The following is a 5,758-nucleotide window of genomic DNA, read 5'->3' as shown; positions in this document are numbered from 1 at the left end:
ACAGGGACATCTGCATTTTAGCAAGTACACAGGTAATTTTTATTTAGTAATACAGTTGAAGAAACTGAGTCCCAGAAGGAGAAAGTGAACTCCTCTAGCCATGAAGTGGTTCATAGTAGATCAGAAAGCAACACCTAAGTCACTGATATCCAGGCACGCACCCGTTTGCTTAAAGTCACCCTCAACATCCCTATTGTCATTAATACTAGCACTCAGCAGTAATCCCCTTCTATAGTTATTTTTGCTTAAAGATTTCATTCATTCAAATTAAAGCAAGGAAAAATACTTATTCAGTGTTGAAACTTTTGAATTTGCATGTTTTTTTAATTCAGTCGTTTCACTTTTCAAGAAATATGTTTATATTTATGTTCTTGAAAGTGGGATGTATAATCAAGTAGAATTCAATACTAAAACTGACTCCCAGTTATGCCCCTTATTTTATGCTTCATGCCAAAGACATGTCCAATGTTTAAATTGTTATAAGCTTCAAATTATTAAATCTAACACAGTTTTATTTTTCTAAGCAGAATCCAAGAGCTCTCATACATTGCTGGTGAGAGTATAAAAATGGCACAGCAACTCTGAAAAGTAGTTTGTTAGTTTCCTAAAAAACTAAATTAATTTTGTCAGTAATTGAACTCCTGGGCATTTACACCAGAGAAATGAAAACTTCTGTCCACACAAAAACATGTACATGATTGTCAGCTTTATGCCACAGGTAAAAACTGTTAATGACTATGTCCTACAGTAGATGAACGGTTAAACAAGCTGTGGTACATTCATACCATGGAATCCTACTCAGCAATAAAATGAATGAACTACTGGTACATGCAATACTTGGATGTATCCCAAGGGCATTATGCTGAGTGGGAGAAGTCAATTTCAAATTGTCACATGCAGTCTCTTTCTATGTGACATTCTTGAAATGACAAAATTATAGATACGGAAAACAGATGAGTGGTAGCCAGAAGTGGGGAGCAGGGCAAGGGGATTAAAAGGTATGGCATGAGGGAGACTTTTGCAGGGATGGAAGAGCTCTGCCTGTTGCTTTGCGAAGGATATGCAGCTCTGCCCATCCCCCTTGTCTGACTGTCTCCTGTAGCCCCAACCTACCTGGCTGCCTCCACATCATGCAGGAAGCATCTTCCTTGCTCCTTGACCGCTTCTCCCACATCTTCCCTCCCAAACCTGAGCCTCTTTGATACACATAACAAGATGCCCTGTGATCCCTTCTCTATCACCTACTCATTCTGAAGAAGTCCCCCACTTAGACGCAGGCAAGAAGGCCAACTCCACTCTCCTCTGAAGGCACCTCTCTTCCCAGTAAGTGAGAAGTCCATGGGCCAAGGGTTCATGCTGACCCCACCTCTGTGTTCCTCTTTTGGGATGCCCAACCAGCCGTGAGTCTGCTCCAGGGCCCATGCAGTGGTCCCCACCCCCCGCCCCATCTGAACCCAGCGGAAGTGTGGCTGTAGCTCCGGGGTGAAGACCCAAAGCCCCACATGGCGTGGGGCAGAGGTGGAGGAAGAGCGGTTCATGGCCTGGGGCTAGAGGTCCAAGGCAGCTGTTCTTATAAAATCCAGAGGCTCAGAATTTTCAATTAAAATTTATTTTTTGCAAGGACGTTATGAAGGTACATCTGTCAAGGTAAGAAAATAGACATTTTATTTAAAGTCTGGTGGTTTGACTTGTAACTTTTAAATATTTAGACCTGAGGTATGTGAGCCTCCATTTGTATTCTTGTCCTGGACCTTGCAAAAGCTGAGCGGCCTGCTTCTATTCATTTGCAGTGTCTGCTCTCTCTGCCATCTTGTTTATGACTTCAATACATCCTTGACCACCTCACTTCACCTTCCTCGCCCCACCTCAGCCATCTACTCCTGTGCTCACACCTTAGCCTGCATCAATTACAAGTAACTGCATTACCTCCAAAATTTACATTTCAAACATCTTAGGCTCAGACAACGCAGGACTCCTATTTTTCCAGCTTAATGCCTTCAAGTTACCTCTCTCCATCTCCTCAGGGGCCAACATTCAGTTAGGGCCAGGCACTGGAAGCGCCATGGCGGCCGTAGTAATGGCAAAGAGGTAACAGATACAGGAGCTGATGGACAAGAGGGTATCATGGTTGTGAGAGAGAGGAAGTCTGTTCAAGGTGTTTGAAAAGAGTGTTGGAGAGGAGGTAAAAGGATGGAAAGAACCTAAGGCTAAGGCAGAATATGGGGTGTAGTCCTATTTAAGAATTTGCTAGTTATTGTATGAAATCTTTGACACATCTAGGGGGAACTGACATCTTTGCAGTATTGAGTCTCCCAATTTACAAACATGGTTTATCTCCTCATGTATTTAGGTTTTCCTTAATACCTTTCAGTCAAGCTTCGTAATATTTTTGCACAGCGACCTTTTGCATAATTTGTTAGAGTTATACCTGGGTTCTTCTTTTTTTTTTTCTTTTCAGTGGGTGGGAAACAAGTCTACCACATAGAGTTGGGAGGCAGGCACAACCTGTGCCCACCCCACCTCTTTCATATTTTTTATTCTGTTTTTAAACATATTTTAACTCATTTAGTGTCTGTTTTATTGTCTGTTCATTGCTGGTACATATAAAAATGTAATTAATTTTATATATTGATTATTTTGCTAACTTTGTTTATTAATTACAATAATTCAGCTGTAGAGACTCTTAGATTATCTACATACATCCTTTCATAGTTTCTGAACAATGAGAGTTTATTCATTTCCAATTTTTATACCTTTTATTTCTTATCTTGCCTTATTAAATGGTTAGGACATCTGGTACAATATTGATTAGAAACAGAGGAAGGTGTCCTTATTTGGTTTTTAAATTCAGAAGGAAAGTTTTCAACATTTTGCAATTAAGCATGATTGCTATTTTGAATAGATACATCATAATGGTTTAAAAAATTATCTTCCATTCAGAGCTTGCTCAGATTTTACCATGAATGGGTTTTGGAATGTATTAAAATGACCATGTGATTTTTTTCCCTCTCATCTGTTATTGTAGTCAACTATTTTAATTGATTTTCTAATGTTAAATCAACATTCCTGAGATAAATTTTAACTTGGTAATGATGAATTATCTTTTTTATATACTGCTGGATTCGGCTAACTAATATTTTAGAAACTGCATTTATGTTTAGTGAGTTCAGCTTGTAATTTTCTGTTTTTTGACCTTCTAAATTATAAAGGTCATGCTAGCCTCATAAAATGTGTTAGTATTGTAATATTTGAATTATTTGATCCTTGAATTTTAAATAGAACTTGCTGATAAAGCTTTTTGGGTCTTTTACTAAAACTTTATGGAAAGATGCCTTTTCAATTTATTCAATTTCTTTAAGGTTTAAAACTTGATTTTGTCTTCTTGAATTAATTTTGGTAAGTTATGTTTTAGTAATTTACATCTTTATTTTTAATAGCCATTGTATCTGTAACCATATAACTTTTTAAAAGATTATTGAATTGATTATTCTTGCCCCCCAATCTGTGTCTCTTTTTTGCTTTCATTAATTTTAATTTTTATATTTATTTATTATTTTTGTCCTGCTAATTCTCTTGGAATTATTTTACTGTTCTTTTCTAACATTTTAGGATGGAAGCTTAGCTTGTTTGTTGCAATAATGAGTCTTCCAATCCATGAACTTGGTGTGTCTACCCATTTATGGGAACTTCTTTAATGTCTTTCTATCAAGTTTTGTCATTTTCTCCATTTGAATTTAAGACATTTAAAGCTATATTTTTTCCTTAAATAGTCCATTGATTGTGTCTCACAAGTGTTATATGTTTATTTTTATTCTTATTTAGTTTATAATGGTTTCTTATTTCCATTATAACCAATTATTTGACTTGATAGGTTATTTACAAATGAGTTTCTTTATTTCCAAATATAATAAAATCTTCTAGTTGTCTATTATTACTGATTTGTTTTTAAATAGCAGTGTGTCAGAGAACATGCTCCATATTACTTAATCATTTGAAAACGTATAAGATTTGCTTGATGGATCATTTTTATAAATGTTTCTCTGCATATGAAGAGAGTGTGATTTCTGCAGTTGTTTGGCACCAAAAACATAATTTGGTAAAGATAGTATTTTATACACTTGCTGATTTTTTTGGTGTTATTACGCTGAATTTACTAAAAATAGTATGTTGAAACCTAACAAGATTTTGTTCCTTTCAACATCTTTAAGGTAAAGTCAATTATAAATAGTATGTAGTTGTTCCTCTGTTTCAGTTAGCTTAGATAATTTTTGTCTTTAACTGGAGTTTGTGTTTCACTTACATTTAAAACAGTTACTGATATGTACTGAAATATACTAAGATATTAAATCTACCACCTTAGTTTGTGCTTTTTATTTATCCAACCTAGTTAACACTTCTTTTGTGCCCTTTTTGGGCCTTATTGTTTTTGTTATGTAAAAAAATTTTCTTGTAATTTCATTTGTGTCATTCAATTTGAAAATTATGTACCCTTATATACTCCGATTCTATTATTTCCATGGTCACCCAATAAATTATAACATACATACTGAAGTTATCAAAGACTAACATTGAAAAATACCTTTACCTTCCCTCCATTCAAAACAGGGACCTTGAAACACAAAGCCACCAGTAGAAACAATAGACAAAAAGGGAGATAATAAAGCTCTTTTCTGTGGTGCCTCAGAAGCCATCAGCTTCCTCAAAATAAAGCAAAACATCTCCTTCCCAGACAATGGCTGCCAGAAACTCACTGAAGTGGATGATGAATGCAAACTTCCTAACTTTTATGAGAAGTGTATGGCCACAGAAGTTAGTGCTGGTTGTTTGGGTGAAGAGTGGAAAGACTATGTCATCCAAATTAATGATGAGAATGACAAACAAGGTTTCCTCATGAAGCAGCATGCCTTGACTGACAGCCAGGTCTGCCTGATACTGGGTAGGAGACACTCCTGTTACAGACCAAGGAGGACTAGAGAAAGAAAAGCTCAAGTCTCTCTGAGGCTGCATTATGGATGTCAATCTGAGCATTCTTAACTTGGTTATTGTAAAAAAGGGGGAGAGGGATTTTCCTGGACTGACTGGTACGACCATGCCTCATTGCCTGAGGCCCAAAAAAGCTAGCAGAATCTGCAAACTTTCAATCTCCTAAAAAAGATGAGCCTACCAGTGTTTTGGAAGAGAGCCCTTTAACTACTCCTAAGAATATACCCAAAGAAAACAAGCTCTCAGATTCAAAAGCACATATGCACCCCTATGTTTATCGCAGCACTATTTACAATAACCAAGATATGGAAGCAACCTAAGTGTCCATCAGTAGGTGAAATGGATAAAGAAGATGTGGACATATACACAATAGAATATTATTCAGCCATAAGAAAAAAATTAATCCTACCATTTTCAACAACATGGATGGAGCTAGAGGATATTATGCTCAGTGAAATAAGCCAGGTGGAGAAAGACAAGTACCAAATAATTTCACTCATTTGCGGAGTATAACAACAAAGCAAAACTGAAGGAACAAAACAGCAGTAGATTTACAGACTCCAAGAAGGGACTAGTGGTTACTAAAGGGAAGGGGTTGGGGAGGGTGGGGAGGGAGGGAGGGAGAAGGGGATTGAGGGGCATTATGATTAGCACATATTATATAGGGGGAGGGGCATGGGGAAGACAGTATAGCACAAAGAAGACAAGTAGTGACTCTATAGCATCTTACTACACTGATGGACCATGACTGCAATGAGGTGGGGGGGGGGGGGAC

General features: G+C 37.0%; 1 pseudogene; it reads left to right on the top strand.

Moving 5' to 3' along the window:
• The first annotated feature begins 2,062 nt into the window (after nt 1-2,062).
• Nucleotides 2,063-5,509, top strand: LOC108394985 (small ribosomal subunit protein eS6-like; annotated as a pseudogene).
• The last annotated feature ends 249 nt before the right edge of the window (nt 5,510-5,758 follow it).

The sequence above is a fragment of the Manis javanica genome, chromosome 7, assembly GCF_040802235.1.
Source record: "Manis javanica isolate MJ-LG chromosome 7, MJ_LKY, whole genome shotgun sequence".
NCBI classification, from domain to species: Eukaryota; Metazoa; Chordata; class Mammalia; order Pholidota; family Manidae; genus Manis; species Manis javanica.
The sequence above is the reverse complement of the archived record's forward strand: the minus strand, read 5'-3'. Positions and strand labels throughout refer to the sequence as shown.